Genomic DNA, 19,730 nt, shown 5'->3' on the forward strand with positions numbered 1-19,730 from the left:
AGAACTGGAATATAATTGCGATATAAGTGGAGGAGAGTAAGATGTCAATTGGAACGCAATTGCAATCTGTCGCTTGACTCGCAATAACTTTCGTATTATCCCTGGCAAATAAGCACAGTGAGGTGCAAGAGGAGCTTGTTGAGTTGTCTAAGTAAAAAAAAATATAAATAGTTCATTTTTCTGTAATGAGAAATGGAAAGCTTGAACCAAAAAATAAAAACAGATCTTCACCCCTTCACACAGTGGAGTCCTGACGCTGTGCAGCCCTAGGCTGCTTGCTACAGCGGGACAAGAGAGTGCGACAGATCACTGCACTTTGCCCTTGCGCATATTTTTAAACCATCTATGAACAGGGGTCGTGCACCCTCCAAAGCACGCGTAAGAAAGTGGGAGCATCACGGCGTCCTCCTTCGTAGCGAGCCACAGCTACAAAACTGACGAGGACCGCACATGAAATTTTTCAAGTGCTTTAAGTGCCTTCGCTAGTTGAGGGCGAAATTTGCCCTCGTGTACCTTGCCCGCGAGCGCCCCATGAATATAGAAGCGCCGCGGTGCGGCCCCTCAGCCACTCCTCCCGCCAAAGCCATGGGCCGTGTATTTTTTGAAATGACTGTACTTTTTGGCAGTGCAGCATAACGTGTTGAGAGGCTTATAACAATCCCAAAGCATTTCCCCGTAGTCACTCAGTAAGAGAAGGTAAACATCAAATATGCTCCAATCATCATTGTGCAAGTACTTCATCTCTTTCTAATCTCCGCTATCGAAACGTGTTCACCTTGCCGGGATGTAATCATTAAAACAGCTGATAAAGGCGGGGCGATTGCCATCATGAATAGGACAGATTATGGAGACGAAGCCGAGGGCCATTTGATTAGACATTCTAGAAGTGCGCCAACGGAATGCCTTGAGAGGATCACAAGCGAAATTCCATCTATATTCACGTGATTTGTCAAGGTTACGAACCACTTCTTTGTAAATACGGATCCCCTTATACATAATCATTTCTTTTTTTCTAACCCTACACGTTGCGTTGCTGTACACACACATAGCACACACTGATGGAATCCAGGCAGTACTTTAAGCGTTCAGAGAGTCGTTACATGATAGATTAATTGGCAACAGTCCTCTAAAATCTTTCCTCACTTTCATTTGTGTACTCAATAATCAATTAAGAAAACGCATTTGACTCAAAAGTGAATGATAGAAAATTTGAATAATTATTCTTAGCCAGTAAACCAAGCGCACGCTATTTAAAAAAATAAACTGAGGGGCACCACACGATGGGAGACAATATATCATTGGTTTCGCCCAGCTCCGGAGCGCAACTTTTTATAATCCTTAGTTTATGTTGCATGAAGCACCATTTATTTATAAGCTGTGGTTTTTGCCTGTACTCCCTTTGGTTCCCCCTCAGGTAGAAGGGGAACGATCTATTTCAACATTCTGACACAAGCAATATGAAAAACTAAAACTTTAGCACTCTTTGTGGTTCTCACTACCATTAAACTTTTTACTTACAATTGAGAACTTGTGTCACTCCGTGTAGATTATTATTTTAGGATAAGTTTGTTTCTGTTAGGGTGCACCTCTTTAGAATAGTGCTGCTGTGTTAAAAAACACAAACCAGACTTTCTAAACGTTGGGCGAATTTATGGTTGCTGGAAAAAACGCGCTCTCCCAGTCTTTGGTTGTGCATTCACCTTTTCTGCAGGTCTGCAAGATATGAAAGAGATATTAACAATTCAGACGGCAAGACATAGAAGGACAAATATAATGTTGCGTATGGCAATTGTGAGGTTGGCTGTTAAATACTGCGTTTTAAAGAATTTGCTGTCGATGTTCAAGCATAATAAAAAGAAAAAGATAACCTTAGGCATACTGGCGATATAGACTTGTTAAGAAAATAAAGCACGCTAAGGAAGACGACACAAGACAGTAGACCTGTACAAGCACCATTTTGCTCAGGAAAGCTTACTGGCAGGCAAAAAGAGGAACAGCAGCGAGAATTATTTTTTAACGCAAGCGCTAAGAACTCATGGGTTATTGTGGAACTTTGGTACATAAACATAAATCATCCTTTCAAAAAAAAAGCAAACGAAGGCGGCAATAAATAGAGAAAAGAAATAAGAACTGAGCGAATACCAATCATCTTCAGATTTGCAGGTTTTGCTATTTTTACGGCTCTTGTTTTTCTCCAGCGTGACCTCTTATCCTTATGCAATAATTAACTCATATTCCTTGAACTCTTTCTCTCTGAAATATTCTTTTATATCATATTGCAAACTTATAACAAGTCGTTCTTTCAACGTTTTCTCATTAACTTGGCTTTAACCGCTTCTTTTCAGTCTACCAGTATATTCATATTTCTTCAATGTGTGAACAAACCATCTTTCCGAGTCTTTTGCCACTTTAATCAATATATTACTTTCGCATTCAACCTTCAAATCATTAAGGAAGGTGTGCAATCTCGGCACTCAACGTATTCATAATAGGATCCTCATTTATGCAACTCAAATTTTTTCACGCTAACCTTCCTGAAGGGTTATCGTTTTGGGTTTCATGGAGAATTTCTGCTTAACTACTGTGAATATATCTATTGGTCCTGCGTACGAGCAATATTTTTTTTTTTTTCAAAAAGGAACCGGGAAAAGCTTTTCTTTCTTTCTTCAGGCTTGAGTTATAGCGTTGGCTTCTTTCATGTGTCACTGTTGTAGTAACTGTATTTAAAAAAAAAATTTAAATGCGCTGATTATTCTTTCCTCTAGCTATCCGCACGTACGTTTTCCTGAAGCAGAAGACATTTAGTCTGTTTTGCTATAGCAATCTCTTGGTACGTTTTTACGGTGCTCTCATCGGTGTCGTCGGTTTTGTTTCGGCACTCTGTTTAGGCCTTCAACTTGGTGCGGTATCGGGGGCGTACAGTATGCTTCAAGGTACTTCTCTAGGCTACACCAGTGAGCATATCAATTAGTATACTGAATACGAAATGGTTCAGTTTAGAAGGCTTATGCAGTTCTGTCAAACAAAACTTCCGATTTTACCAGAAGGAAATGCAAACGTTTGTCGTTTTCTTTTTATACACTTCCAGAATCAGCTTGAGGTGCTCTCCCGGATTTCTCGTGTGTCTAACACTCCTCCTTTCTACTTTTTCACAAAACTAGCACACGCCGCAATGGCGCACTATGAAAGATCGGCGAGCGCACAGCCATGCCATTTGTTTTACAAGGACCAGTGCTTCATAGATACATTCACCTGAAGCTCGCATGGTTTTTGTGTATATATGTTCACCTCTGGAGCGCTGTGAAATGGCTGCTTGCATACTGCCGCGAGAGTGCAGCTGCTATGCGCATGGCTTTATGGCACCTTACATAAAAACAAAGAGGATGAGAACACTGAGCTTTGCCGCTGAAGTGAAATGGTTTGAGAACTGCTACTGCGCAGTTGAAATAGGACACCTTGCCTGTATTTCTTAAAAATGGCATTACCTCATAAACAGGGTTTATGTGAATGTGAGACCTTATTCCTTGCGCCCACATGAAGAATCAGGGTATTTCAAGTCGAAAGAGCTTTCTGCCTGATGTAAAAGTACCGCTTGCGTATATGGAGATGTCGTGCTTTGCTAGCCACGGAAAGGTGGGCTGAGTGACATGATTATTTCATTCGAATGCCTTTCCTTTTTTTCCTTTTGTTCCACTTTCTTCTCTTTCCTACCCTTCCTCAGGGTCTTAAAAAAATCAGATACCTCTCGCCTTTTCGCCTCAATAATTGCCTTTCTAAAGGTTTGCACTGACATGTGCTAGTCGCCTCTTAAGGAACTTTTGTGTCATCTGCGTGACACCGAAATTGCATCTGTAGTAAACATATCCTAAATGAAATTTTATTTCTTAGGGCGCGATGCTCGCCTCTGCTCTCTGCCTGATGTCTAATGCCATTTCGATTATCTAGATGGTGCGCAGCGCTGATGTATTTTTAGCAGTAGTGCATATATCGTCGCTGTACATTAATTAGGATAATTATGCTTTCTCTTCATTGAAAAGGCACTTCTTTCTACTTTTATCCTTACGTTATGGTTTCTAGTACTAGGCCAGCCCCTTAGCTTACAAGCACTCTTAATGCTTGAGCCGCGAGTATGCGGTCTCGGAGCGTTCGTACTCTTATTCTCTTAAGTGCTTCTTCCCCTTCAGTTCTCGTAATCACTATAGGTAGTCCCAGATGAGGCGACCAACCATCGCAATTGCTACGTAGACTCTCTATTTTCAGCAACTCGATCAAGATCCCTTCCTGTTGAGATCGTATTTTTTCTAGGTTTGTCAGTGCTTAACCTATTGCCTCAACTAGCTTGAAGTTCCTGATATTTTTGCTGTCGTGTCACAATTTCGCATAAACGTTCACATGTTTATCCTCTTTTTTGTCTCACCTGTTTCCATCTACTTGCACATGACTGTGGCACGCATTGACTCCGTCAGCGCAACTCGCTACTTAACTTCCAGCTTTAGTCTTTTTTATATCTATATGGAAGGCGGCTTGATTCGGTTCTAAAGTAACGTTTTTTTAGCCACACACTTCGCTTTCCTAGGTTACCCTAAAGTTGAGTGATGTTGATTAAATAATTCCCTTGCTGCGCTCGTCATGATTCCTTTTACATCTACAGTCTGTGTACAGGTTCTGTACGCATGCTGTGGTTGTTTTAATTTTTCTTCATTCCTATGTCCTGCAAGTTAAAATGTTCTACTCTCTTTCTTCATTGGTTGGTTTTGTAGTTTCCTTACTGTGGCATCTCTGTTCGTGATTTGAGGATGGATTTTATTTATTTTATTCTGAACATTATTTTTTCTTTTTATTTCGTGTACCCACAGCGCCAAATGCATTAAAGAGGGATGTTACATACACCTTAAAAAACAGCTGAGTACAGCAAAGTAATCGGTAGTATAGAAATGCTGCCTGAAAATTATACTTGTTACCCGAAGCTGGCCTCTCACATAGTGCCAAGAGATCATTCGATAATTATCGGCTTGTATTTTGCGCTTCCGCTGGTACAGAAAGCAAAATTTTCGGCATGCTAGCGACCACTCTGCGAAGGGAAGAGCTGCTCTCTTGTCTTGCTGAAAATATATTTCCATTTCAGTATCCCCGTTATTCCCCGTACGGGTGAATCCACGTGATCTATTTCGATGCGTTGGTCATTGCCTACATTGTATTATTGTCGTATCTGGTGGCACCTGCCTTTTCTTAATTTCAGAGACTTTAGTTAATGGATTTATTACAGGTTACTGGTTTTTCTCTCCTGTTTGGTACTCACTCCGCCAGATAGGCACTTAATTTAAGTATGCCTTTCACGACGTTTTCTATTCTATCTCTGGAAGTGATACTCCACCTATATCCCTCCCTTCCCCATTTGGCCTCGGTGCGCTAACTGTTGCCTCTCTTTAATCTTTCTTTTCTCGCTCTTTAATTATCAATGGCACCTTACAAAAAACAATTTTTTCCTCTCTATATGATGTCTATCTGTGCCGCGCTGTTTACATCGAGGATTCTGCCATAACCTGAAAGAAGGTATGACGTCGTATCCCTTGTCCCGTCCCATTGTGATGATATAACTTTGCCATGCGTCTCGCACTCCACAAGCTCTCACACGAACGCGCGTCGCTATTGGAATAAGAAATAGAATTAACGAAAGCAGATAAAAGATTTTAAAGGTATTGCAGCTCGGTAGTCTTCGTGATGCTAATAAGCGTAGTTCTTTGTTTTTGGAAATCGGGATAAAACATCCGGGGGCGGATAATGACGCTACGAATGGCGAAACCCGGCATAGAGAATTTAAGAAAAACCTGCTGGCAAAAAGGGAAAATATATATGAGGGAGAATAAATATGAGGTAGAATAGCTGTGTTAGGGCGGAGGCTTGGGCAAGTTGGTACATCATATATATGTAAAACAGCGCTAGACACGCCGTTTTACATATATATGAGAATAGCTGTATTTTATTGGCCACATACAAACTTCACGGAGCACTCACGTGTGGATTAGTCTTCGAAAAGACTTATTTCTCCAGTTAACTACGAGCTTTTGGTGGCGACATTCTGGAACTCCAGGGGCTTCTGCGTACTGTCGCTAAAATTATGGAAATGTTAGTTTGTTTTTCAGCATTCAGTTTTCGTTTTTTATTTACGAAGAACAATTATGAAACTTACGTTCTGAGCGCAGTGGTGGAATATGAGTATTTCTGGGGATGCGCTTGCGCTGTGCTACCCAAAATGAGCGCAAGCGCATTCTCCCTTTCTACAAAGGTATTTGTTTGGGCTAGTCGGTACATTGTTAAAACTGAAGGCACAGCGCTTGCGAGAGCGAAGAAACCGCGAAGGCAATCATTTTCAAGGCTGATTATAAGAAATTGCCTCGCCACTTGCTTTGTAGAGTGCGTCCAGCTCTTTGAGTTACGCAGTGTTGAGGAAGACGCTGGAAATGCTGCGCCGGCTTGGCATATCACCCCCCTCCCCCTCCCCTCAACATTGGCTTTTCTTTCACGAATGCACACAGCGCCTATTGTGCGCACCTGGCGTACGATGATATGAATGGGTGCTCATTAAGCTTCTGGAAAGTACCACCTTAAAAAAAGATATTCGCATTACTAGCTTTCATGTGTAGTAGATCCCGCACCCTTATATTAGGCATATAAAGAAACTTCTACTGTGAGAGCTCCGTATCGACACTTGCTAACCATAAAAAAATGTACCTCAAAACCGCACTTAACAACATTTCTTAACTCGTTAATGTGGCAACAAGATATACGTTAGGAACATTTACTGTACCTAGAAAATAACAAAACAAACTACCCTTAGGAACATTACTACGTGTTGTAAAAAATGATATTAGGAGGAGAATCAGAGCGACCAATCTGATAAAAAATATCTCTATATACGCATTACAGATGTTTCTCGGATATGATTACGCATTTTTAATAAAATTAGTGGCATATATATCAAATCACGGTGATTATGCTGCACATTGCTTTTTTCAATGCGTTGCTGCTAGTCGAAAACAAGGTCACAACAGTTGGAAGCACTTTTTAATTGCCACTTGGTGCGAACATCTGCACTTAACGCCCAGAATCCTGCAGCCAGAAATTATGTTCTATTATATCTTAAACTTATGTCCCGCAGCGAACATATTGAATGTTAGTGGGAGATTTCATGTAAGCTCATGCAGTCATTCTTTTGGTTTGGGCTCTTATGTACGCGCGATTTGCAGTAATTGGCAGCTACATATTAGAACTGAACCCCAGCCATTATGGCAGAACTGTTATCTCCACCGTTGCTGTGTTATTAGTGAAATATTGCTGTCACGGACGTTATTGGACATTTCGGATGCAAAGTATGGACGGATACTGCCTAATGCGACTGCGTTGTATTGGTCGCATTTACTACCTCTGCTTCCTTTAATATAGTCATTCGTATTTATGGTCAAGAAGAAGCAGTAACAGCTGAAGCTATACTTAGTACGTTTTTGCCAAATTTAAGGTGAACGCAGTCATGGTAGTCTGGCTGCCACGAGTGATCTCGCCATTCAAGCCGTACCTCATTATTAATAACTTCGAAGTCAATGACTTCGAATATCGTGCCGGTGTGCACGATCACATTCTACTTCGGCAGCATCACCGCTGACGGGTATTGCAGATATCACTGCATTTCAGGCGTGCGCAGCATGTTGCAAGCATTCTGAGAACTTTTTTTCGACCATCTGCGCTTTGAGCGGAACGTAAGCCTTGATAAAGGACCAACCCGCCCCGTAGTGAACGCAGATAAAAAAACTCTTGATCTTTTGCATATTTAGACAGACAGTTCTGAACTGAATGCGCGGTTTTGCCTTTTTTCATCTTGACCTGCAGAGTTCGCTCTAAGCGTAAAGCCGTCTCAGCAGAAACCGATACAAATAAGTGTTTTTCATACATGATATATGCACTAAAACTTCAACGGCTGTTTGTGCATCAGGCGATTAGTATCATAACCAGTAAAAATAACTCAGCCCGAGAAAAGGACAGGCAATTGAAACGAAGTCCTCCCGTGAACAGCTTTATTGACGTCATAAATTTTTGCCTTTGCAGAGTCTAGAAATATAACATACTTCAGAATTTTTAGCCCAATTGCTACCTTTCCTTACCAGTCTGCAGTCGTGATTCTTCTGCAGTCGGGTTTGAGGAACACCCTCAGTGGTACTACAGCCGGCATATATGGACCAACTCGTAACACGATAAAGGCAGGATTTGAGAAGAGCTTATCAGACATAGAAGGAAAGTGTCGCAAGCAGAAGTGCCCGGTGACTTCTTAATCTGGCTTCAATTGTTGCATACGATTTCGGAGACGTAGCCATTACACTTTCCTATCGCGTCGCTGACTCCGGGTCTTTGGGAAGCAACGGTCTCCGCGGATTGGAACATTCCTTTTGCTGTCACGGATGGAAGCCTAATATCTGCCTAAGCTCGGGTGCGTATGTTTTTGACGCGTTATAATATTTGGGGAAGCACAGAAAGCTGTTTAGGACTATTCATGGATACTTTCAGGAAGAATTTAAGCATACGGCATAGAGAAAAGCATGAGATGTTTGCTCGAAACAGAAGGGACGAAAAGAAACCACCAAGTGCATGTCGGGGCTCACCTTGCCCGGCGAACATTCCATTCCATCTAAGAGAGTGTGGGTTGGGCAAATTGAGGGTCCATATCCTCGTTGAATGCCGCAACATTTTAGGTTACATTTCGCATGATCCTTTGCCTTTTCGAGAAAAAGGAGTAAAATTAGCACCAGTGAGCAAAATAACCGATCTCTTCGAACGATGAACCGCATTCTGCTTTTATCTTCTTTTAAACGAAGTGTCTAGAGTGGCTTGGATTTTTTATATCGAAAAATTTTATTCATTGATGACTTCGGTTCCAAATTATGATTTAAAACTTTTCCCTTTTAGCTTACGGCTCAATGCTGGAATTTCACAGCTTTAAAAAGTTAATGTTTTTTCGTACCAACCGATCAATCACTGAGACATCTCCTGTCCTATGTAAAATTATGTCAAATGTCGGATCATTACGAATACTATTAAGTGCTTAAACGACCAGTAACTTAGCTTAAAATGAGCGTGAATCATGCTGGCTTTTTGGACCGTGCGTGAAGAAACGGTCTCGCACTCTCTCCAAACATTTTAAGAGCTCTTGAAGATGGATAGACGATACTACTTTCATGGCGTTTACTACAGAGCAAAAAATGTTGTAAGCGTTCCTGACGTGAAGCTTATCACGATACTAAAGTTCTTTTCTTGGCTGCTACGCCTGCGATTGTGTTTACGCATTAGCTAGAGAAATTTTCCAATGCAGGGCAGGAGAAAAATAAAATTTTTGTTGCGCCTAAATTAACCTCTTGTATTCCTTTCAGGACACACGTTCAGCTCTCCATGCTCGAATGACCTATAGGTTATGGAGTTGGGCTCTTCACTGGGACGTAGTAAGTCCAATTCCGCGTAGTTGCGGCTATATAACAGGGTGTGTAAGCTAAATCTTTACGCACTTTTTAAAAATAGGCGATATGATTTACACGATGCTTTTGATATTCGCAAACGCCTGTGATAGTGAAATTTAATCCGAACCTGTTCATTATTTGGTCCTTATAGCTGTTTCTGTCCGCATTGTGAGAGAAATTTGCGCAGAGCTTTGAAGCTGTAAATTTTACGCCATCACTACAATAAGTTCAGAAACTGCAGGTCGAGGCCTCTACTATCTCTCTCCAACAAACTATATGCTGCGAGCTGCGGCCACCTTATCCCATCCGCACACCTGACACTCTAGCGCCCCGTGCCCGTGCTACACTGGCCTTCTCTTCCAATCCAGTCCGTTTCCCATATCGACTCCCGTCTATCTTGCCATCGCAATAAATGCCCCGTACATGCTCGTTTCTAAGTGTTGAGTTCGATTAAAATAACACGCCGTGTTCATTTGTTGACAAACTGTGCTCCCTTACCTTTATATTAACATTCGATACACCCATTGTGCTATGCTCAGTATAAACTTAATGCTTTTTATTAGCCGCCGCGTTTCTGCTCAGTCGAAGGGTATGGCATTATACCAGGGTTTTATAGTTTCGCCTTCGTGGATGTACTCTGCTATTCGTCACCTCAAACAGCCTGGAAAATGTACTGCACTCGTTTTTTTTTTTTATTTTGCTAGTAGATGCAAGCCGTACCGTTTCCAGTGCCTCGCTGCCTATACCAAACTGTTTTCTCAGAGACTGTTGAGCATTACTACCGATTTCTTAATATTTTTTTACACATTGTTCTGCTATCCCTGCTCAGGTCTTCGATTGTGCTTGGCAATCCGGCCGCGGAGTTCCATATCAAGGCGCATCAGCACAAGCTCAGAGATTGCTAGGGTATTTTTTATAATGTTCTTTTCTCGGAGTCATGCAAATCGTTTTTTTTTTTTTTGCGGCTTATGGCTGTGGGCATTCTCATTGTGCACGCTAAAAAAAGCTTGTGAAGTACATATCTGTTCGCGGCTGCGCCGTGTAAGCCGGTGACGGTGCAATAGCCCCTTATTCCTTAGAACAAGCTCCCACTTTCTGAGGCATCTGGAAGATGAGAGCAAAAAACTGCCGGGCGCACTTTAGGCTGCTTACGTCCGATGAATGTGAAAGCATTGTGCACTACCGCTGTTTACGTTGGTAGTTTTGCGGTTTGTGCCTTTGTATAACTTAGTTCGCGTTGGTCACCAAACCGCACACCACGCGTAGCTCCGTGGCTTAATACTACTCATATATGAAGAATTCGTTATTCTCTACTTATCATTCAAAGGTGGCGGCGAGTTCTGATACCGCAATTGCGCATACCACTACCAGCGCAGGGTTTATGTCACCCATATTGCTCTTCCCTAGCAACTTCTCTCGTAGGTGCTGCGGCGCTCCTTCGAACTTACTTGTCCTTCCTACCATTGGCTGCAGCTTGAGGCGCTCCTCCAAAATTGCCAAAGTTTACCGGAGTTATTACCGAGTAACCTAGATACCTAGTAACTCGCTTATGTTCAGTTATGTGTCCACATTATTTGTGAAGACTTTCTGTTAATTTCTGTTAACACTTTCCGCCCACACTTTCTGTTAACGTCTGCTGGACGCCAGGCATGAGACAAGTAACTCATACGCGCTAATAGGGGTGTGATTTGGCGCACTTACAACTCGAACAGAGATTTGAGTAGAGGTTTGCTTCTCTATCTGTACACCACAAGCTACTTCTTGTGTGACTCCGATCAACGGTATACACTGGGCTACTTCGCAGTGCGATGGGAAAAAAATCAAGAAAGAAATCGTTTCTAGTACTCACGCTTGAATATACAGAAGCAGATTGGTCTATAAACTGACAGAGTTTCGTACGGGTCATGTTCTTCCCGGGAAAATCTTTTGTCTTCTCATATGCTTCCGCCTTAACGTCAATGCAGCTTGGTGCAAGCTTTCTGAAGCCGAACGAAATAGTTTATTAGCACGAATTGGATTGAAACCACGGAAGCTTATTTTCTGGTGTCTGAATTTTAAGCGGCCTTATCGGATTATTTTAGCTCTAAAAGAATAAATACACGTGAGGACGAGACTTCAGAAAAATTCATCGCTCAAAATATTCCCAATTTTTACTGCCAAAGTGAGAAGGCTTCGTCTTTTAAGCAAAGTTCGCACTCCAGCCGTTGACTAACAAAATTTCGAGTAATATTTGGTGCTGTAAAAGGTTTCCTACGACTGTCTCTTAACTCGTGTCAGTGAAAGAATAGTGAAGCACATTGTTATTTACGATTGATGGAAAAGTTTAGGTGCCCCTGAGAATAAAGACCAGTGGACTTGCAAAGAAATATTTCTACTAGGTATTGAAAACTACAAGCTTTTGAAAACGCTTCCAAGGAAGAGGTCAGGAAATCCTTTTTTTTTCGTTTTTGTCCTAGTTGTTCCTGAGAGCAATCAGGGTCACCCTTAAGCAATGCTAGTATTTATCCATAGCAGTGCGGGGTTCTGTTCCTTAATGGATCTCTTTTATTTGTAGGAGTGCCTCGGTAATATTCGCATAATATGATGCCTTTATATAAGCCCATTGCTCTGGCTAAGTGGCTTTGGCGTCCGACTGCTGATCACAATTTTTCAGGTCGATCACGACCATGAAGGCCCTATTCTGATGGAGGTAAAAACAAACACATCCGAGCGTGGGCGTTGTCAGCGTACGGTAAAGTACCCCAAGTTGTCCAGATAACTCAGATCCCTCCAGGACAGTGTCCCTCAGAGACCGTATGCCGATTTGGGAAGTCGAACGTCATATACTTCACGCCTGCTTTCAAATTTGCCCCACATTACAATATTATGAGTTGCTCTATACACTGTTATCTCTCTTTATTGTCAACTTATGTGCTCAGGACGTGTTCATATGCAGCACGCGCTGATCTTACTAAAAAACTCGTACTGTGATGAAAAACCACACCGTCCTTCCACAATGCAGCCTTCTCCTACTGATATTCGCGTCAAAGAGTTTCGGCATATAATGTGCTGATGGCTCCTTGCTCTTGGGAGGCCTTCTTTATAGAAGGTGAATTTTTTGGTACGTTTATACACAGTTTATTGGTGTGCCTTCGATGCCCTAAACAAGAAGCTACATGACAGTGTAGATGCCATTAAAACAGAATGCCACCTAGCTTGCAGTTGAGACTAATCATAAACAAGCGCATTTCTTTCAGTGAAGAGACAGCGTCACTAAAGTTATGCGAAATGCGAACCCGGCAAAGAATGGAGCCATGCAGACTTATTGAACAGAAAAAAAATCATTACGTTACTTGTATTGTGCCTGAATTAGAGCCTTGCTGCACCTCGAAAGCGTGAACTTATTGGCGCCGAGACGATTTCCAGCGGACATCATGTACCCGTCTGTCGAACGGCACCCTCGGGCTGGACGCTCCCCATCATGACTTGCCCCTAGCCTATGAAGGAAGACGAGATGACATACGGATTAGCAAACAATAAAATAGCCAGCGGTCTACGTTGTAAAAATTCATATGACGACAAAGACTATGATGTCACGCAAGATTGCATGCATATAAAGAAGTGAGTTTCAGCACTGTGAATGTTCTGTGACTCTGAATTCTGTGGGCCAAAACGGCCATATTGCAGCTTTGATATCAGGGTTATTGTCCCTCCCGCAATCCTGCTGCATGTGATAATCTGGGCCCTAGTTAAAGGCGGACAAATCAAGTGCCTACGTCTATGTGTTTGAGTGGTTATTATGAAGTAACGTAAAGAGACGTATTTGTGAGCTTTCTTCGTTCTTAATTGTTGTCTGCTATGTGCAGTTCAACGCCCTAAGCGACTCACGGGCAATGAAGAGCGCCGCATTAGAGTGCTCCGCATAAGATCAGATATGACATCAGCGGGTTCTTTACGTTGGATATACTTGCCACTGCGCTTGATTATTTTAATGCGATAGCATTAGGAGAGCCATGAAGGTGAAAACTCTTCACCGTCGGCGTCGGCGTCTGTGTGACCTCTGCACCTTCTAAATCGTGTTTAGAGGAATGTGTCTCTCCACCTGCCACCGGTCAACCGCCCTTCTCACCTCCTGCCCCCTTTCTCCTTCCTCCTCACTACTTGTTGGGGAGCAGAGGGAGAGGCCGCAAGAAGAATAACTAAGAAAATTGAATAAAACTAAGAAGAAATTGACTCGGACAGCAGCAGGCGTACATGTAAGATATGCAGCCGCCCGAAGAACTATCTGTGCTGAAATGAAGCTTCCGGGAACATTTCCTACTAACATTTTTCGGGGAGAGCAACCTACGTCTCACAAGCCCTACTAGTGACTGTGTTTGAAACAGCTGCCTGCTAGTGCAGTGGTGTATCCACTGCGCTGGTAGCTGTATGACGCTGCGCTGCGCTGGTAGCTGTATGACTGCTGCGCTGCGCTGGTAGCTGTATGACGAGCCACTGCGATCTACAAATGTAACATGTTTTGCTTAGTCGCGTAGCAGAGATTCGAAGACAATAAGAGGCGCCACATATGGGGCACTGAAATACAACGAACTAAGAATTGGAATTGATCCAAACTGGTATTGACTGCGAAACGAAGGAAGCATGCTGCCGCCTCTGCTCTACATCAATCAAAATGATCGCCTTGAATTTTTGTGTATCACGTGCCAGCAACCGAAAGCCGAATCTACTATCCCATTGTGGCGACTGCTCGCATATTTGAAGTCGCTACTTTCATGGTAGGGATGCTAGCAAACTGCAAATATTTATGTCGCCTCGTGCGGTGCGATTTAGTGTTGAACCATGATTGCAAAAAAGAAGTGCTGGCGTTATTTATATTGAAGAAGAGTTAGCGCCACCTTAATTGGGGTACTTTTTTCCGGCCATGAAAAAGGCAAATATCGGTGCCCTAGGCGCAGGAAAGTCAGAATATTACACACGCTTAATTTTAAACCCGCATTCTGAAATCAAAGGCACGGTAGGAAGCCTTTAGTGTTTTTTTTAAAGCTGCTGCTATGTTTTATCTATTTTTTTTCTCTGAATGCTCGTAATATGTTCTGGAAAACTTTCTTGACAACAGCAAAGGTAGCAGAAAATTTCTACTGCCCACCAAAGATGTATTTCTTTGAAACACTATTTCGGGATGTTACCTGAAAACTTGTGCAAAATATTCAAAAACCCGAACACAACCTGAAATTGATCTGAGTACACAATTCCGTAAGTTTAAGTGAAATATTATGCTCACTTTTATTTGGCATTGAATCAAACAAAGAGCACTTGAAGCAACATGCAGGTAAGTTAACATTGCGGAAAGATTTTGTTTTCACTAAGACGAAACTGTGAATAAGTCAAGAGATCAGTAGGAATAAAAAATAGGAAACCGGACTGAGTGCAATTTTTTTTGCTTGATTATAACTCTTTTACGGTTTTTTGTTACCAGGTTTAAAAACGGAACTATTATATTGTAACGTGGCGGCCAGCCGAAGAATGAGGCGAGGTGAACGATGGAGACGAGATGATTTAATGGCCGCTGGCCTAGCGCGAGCGCTCCGTCCCGCGCCACTTCCAGCTTCGTCTTCGTCACAATATCAGCAGTAGATTACAGGTGGGCCCCTCGTGTTTCCTCTGTACTAAGATGAGGAAATGACTGACGCATAAAACATTGTATACAAGGTGACGTAATTCTCGTAGCTACGGCGAGAATAGTACCAGCTCCCACAGTGTTCGTCTGCGAAGAGACATGCTACAGTGATGGTCGCGCAGCGTGCAGTAGAGGAGAGTTCGTCCTCGACAGTCGCCTCCCAGATCGCGGTGCGACAGTGAAGAAGTGCGAGAACAGCTGCAGTGCTCATCAGTATGAGTATCGGTGATGGTGAGAATATTATACTAGGCTGAGTAGTTGTTGAATAGAACAGTCCTGAGGTCTTTGTATAAGGTGGAGCTCTATGTGTAAAGTGAAGGTTTTGTAGGAGTTCAGGCGGAAGCGTGGAAAGCTAGAAGTGTGGATTGATGGCTTCGTTGTTATGCCGCTCAGGAACAAAGGGGGCTCGATGTGCCGTAAAAACGTGTCGACACGAGACGAGCGGAAGTGAGGTAGTGGCAGGGTGGGGTCAGTCACGTGCGACGACGCCATCACTGCATGAAGCGTGAAGAAGGCGCTGTGCTTCATGCTAAATGATTTCAGCGTTGTCGGATCGCAGTAGCATCATGTTGTGCTTCTTGGAGCTTGCGGACGTGAGGAAGGGTGCACAATCAGGCAGTATCAATAGTGGAGGTAATAGAAACGATTAGAATGGTCATATTCGAACCTGCTTGGACTGATAGCCTGAGCTACCGAAATAGCCATGGCAAATCCGGCCCTGAACTAAGCGTTCGGCTTTCTGGGGACAGCCGCCTACCTTTGCTCAGACTAATAGTTTTCTGTTTCTCTCTCTAGGCGGTCATCAAATCTTGTTGGAGAACCAGTTTATTGCACAGCTCACGCTGTGTGCAGAAGAGGCGAGTTCCTTGCGGTTGATAGCTGCCAGCCTATCAATAATATTCTTCTGCTCTGAGGCGGCTGAACTCTTTAAGAAAGCGAAATTGTATGACTGCAAGTCAACCTTCAGTAATTCCTGAGTTGAATTTTCTGAGGAATGATTCGCAAAAAAAAAGATAGGAAAAAACAGGGGCAACTCCAATAAGCATTTCCAGGATTTTTTTCTCTGCATAAAAGCATTGAAAATGATCCAATAACTGCAATTCATGCCCTGAAACCATCGCAATGGAAGACTTTGTATAAGTTTGCTTATTTGTTAAACAGACGTAACATCATAATTTGCATTTACATTTTCTTTTTACTTACAAATGCCCCAGCTCGTGGGCAAACGATGATAAAGAAACGTAGGAATGTGGCAAGTCGTGTAGTATTCCAACTTTCTGGCTAGTGCAAACACCGCCAGCTTTTGAGATCCCTGAAAAAAAAATTTCCACGAGTTATATAGAGCAACTTACGATGTGCCTACCTCTAGAATTTTTCTGGTACATCAATGGCTACGTTGACACTGCCACAGTTTTATGTCTATTCACCATACAATAAGAACTAACCCGCACTACTCTCGTTTGTGTTTGTCCGTGCTTAGTGACATTAGAGCATAATGATGTTAAAAGCTTTGTTCTCTGAGATTGCACGACATCATTCCTAGTTTGTCGGTCGCCTCTGCCATAGCCAAGAGCAGTACATCTCCATTTCAACCACGCCGAATGACGTGGCGATCGCGCTTAATATACTTATCGACTCAGCGGGTACACAACTGCAACCCAGATCCCTCATCCTTCAAAGAAATGTCTAAGAGGCGACAATGCAAGGTGTTTTCGCACCCTTGGGAAGAACCAAGCGGAAAGCACTGATGAGCAGGCGCACGCTATTCCGCCTATTCCTGAAGAGGTACCGAGATCAACGCTGAGTCTAGTCTGCTGCCTTCCAGCTAATATGTTGCTAGGACGGGCCTTACGACAAAATTTCTCTAGGAAAACACCGAAAAAGGATCTGCGGTCGCTGTTGAAGCACGGTGACCACTGTCCATATTGTCTCACAATCCCAAGAATATTCGGAATTGAGTAGAAAGAAGCGCACAGAACTACCTACTGCGAGGAGCATGGCCACGTACAGTGATTGGTTTCTTCTGCCAACACAGGACAGTACTGTCTTCAAGGTGCTCTTGGCAATGCTCGAAAATTGGTGGCAGAAGACGCCAGAAGCAAGGTTCATAGCCGTTGGTGGTGACTAAATTAGCGAAGGCCACAGCCGCCGTGACAATGATGGCGCCACAGCGGACAATGTGCTCGTCATTACCGTTTAATAACAGTCGTGTGTTGATTAATCATTTGCCTCCATGGATGCCAAGAACGTAGGATTTATTATAGAAATTGGGAAACGGGCTATACTCAGATTATTCTCCAGAACGCTTAATCGCTGTGGTTAAGAGGATAGTGTACTCGGCTACTGAGCCGGAGTTCCCTGTTTCGAACCCCGCCGCGGCGGCCGAGTTTGAATGGAAGTGAAACGCAACAGGCGCTCGGGTGCTGTGCCGTGTCAGTGCACGGTAAAGCTCCCAAGGTGGTCTGAATGATTCCGGATACCTTCACGAAGCCACCTCTTTCTCTCTTCTTTCATTTACACCTTCCTCTTTATTATTACGGCGCAGTTCATGCTCCAACCGAGGTCTGAGACAAATACTGCGCCAATTCCTTTTACCAAAAAACAATTTGTTCATTTAAATAATTCAAGAGTTTATACGTGAACAATAGCTCAAACAATGTTCCTTTTAGCTTTTACTGCAGCATTCAACGCTCAGTGACAACTTTAGGTCCCATTTTAGGAGTTTACGGGCGAAGTTTTTGCAAAAGTCCTCGTGAAGCCTCGTATATCTGACTTCAGCAGGAAGAAGAGGGGGCGTTACAATGAGGGAAGCACGAAGTTGCTAAGATTATTTCTCAAGTATAAGCCTTAAAGACCAATGCGTACGTACAGTTCGAAACATTGCGCTTTTCAGCCGCATATGTGACCCCAGGTGGTGTCAGAAGCCAGTGACTGACAAAAATTTGTAGTGCTCTACGGTCGCTATCAATATGTACTAAGCACTGTCCAAGTCAATACTTGCCTACGAAATCGCAGAGGGCTGCAGTGATTACCACTCACAAGTGAATATGTCAAAAAATTGATCATCATATCTCAACATCGTCCTCAGTATCGAGCGTGCACTCGGTTCCTCCCGAAATTAATGCCGATTTCTCCTTCCGTATATATGAAAGACGCCAAGACTAATTGAAACCTAAGGACCATAGCAGAGCATCTCTCTTAAATTTTCCCATAGAATATGTGGGGTGTAAGCAGCTTTTAGATGGAAGTTAACTGAATAATGAGAAAATAAACTTCATAGGTAATCTCCTCGATTCACTATTTCTCTTCACTGTTATGTAACACGGGTAAAATGAACTTAATTTTCTCCGAATTCAGCAAGGCATTAGATTTGTTTCAACATTCCCGTTCAATATTAAATGAATTATACATTGTCATTTCCCACCTGGTAATCGGTTTGATATCATTGTAGATACACATGCATCAATAGGTCGACAACCTTGAGGGCCCTGATTCCGACTGCCTCCTCACAAATTCCAGCTGCCACAGAGATGGACCTTGGGGCTCAGCTTTTCTTGTCAAGTATCATTTATGTAACAATCTTCAGTGATGAAAATGGCAGTATGCGCTCATTCGCAAACGTTTACATGTTTCAAGACTACCGAATCTACCAAACATGATGATACTATTAACGCTGGTGTTCGTGCCGCTTCAAACTGGTGTTGACGCAGCGAAATAAATCTCTTTGATAGGAGAACTGCCTTTTTGCGCATTACAATAAAAAGTAAAACGGATCTCTGGAAACGCTTTCCTCGCCGTATGTTAATGATGTTCGCCACGTGATAGCAAAGGGAAAGCGAGGCCGCGCCCTGCTGCTGCTTTTTCCTCGGCTCTCAGGTACCCCTGAAGAAGGGACCGATTTAGTCGCAAAACTTTGACTGGCAATAAATTATTGGTGCTTCTGAGTATTTCTCAACTTTTATTTCAAACCCAACAAGACAAACTTCTGTCGAAGATGTTCTCTTTTAAGGTATCGGCATCCGTATGAGTACATTCCACACCACTGCCCGGTATCTCAGACAATTTCATATATCTGGGAGTAACAATCACAGCGATTGAGTTGGTGAACCCACATCGGTAAACGCTCTGCGACAGCCCGTCGAAAGCTGCGTCTACTAATATATAGACTTAAGTCGTTTCTTCTCGCAGGTGCACTTTCGGCTTATAACTAACTGATCCTATCTCGTCTGTATTATGCATGCGAATCTTGGGATCCTTATACTAAGAAAGAAACTGGCAACTTAAGCACATACAAAAGCTTGTATGCAATCCTTCCCCGTGGCATCATTCGCTACATGAACTAAAGAAAGAGAATAGCTGCAAACCTTTAGAATACTTCCAAATGCAAACCAGAATAAAACGATAATCAATTCATATTATCGCCGTATTTGTCTGAAACCTCCCACAACACTTTTAGCTATCGTCGACCAGAATCACAAGGAATCAACACCTGCATACGCAAACTCTTGTTTTCTCGGACTTTCCGAGGACTGTAACCAATTGGTACGATCTAGAGACTATTGTTTTTATACCTG

Source organism: Amblyomma mixtum, chromosome 9, assembly GCF_055824585.1.
Source record: "Amblyomma mixtum isolate Tamu chromosome 9, ASM5582458v1, whole genome shotgun sequence".
Taxonomy (NCBI): Eukaryota; Metazoa; Arthropoda; class Arachnida; order Ixodida; family Ixodidae; genus Amblyomma; species Amblyomma mixtum.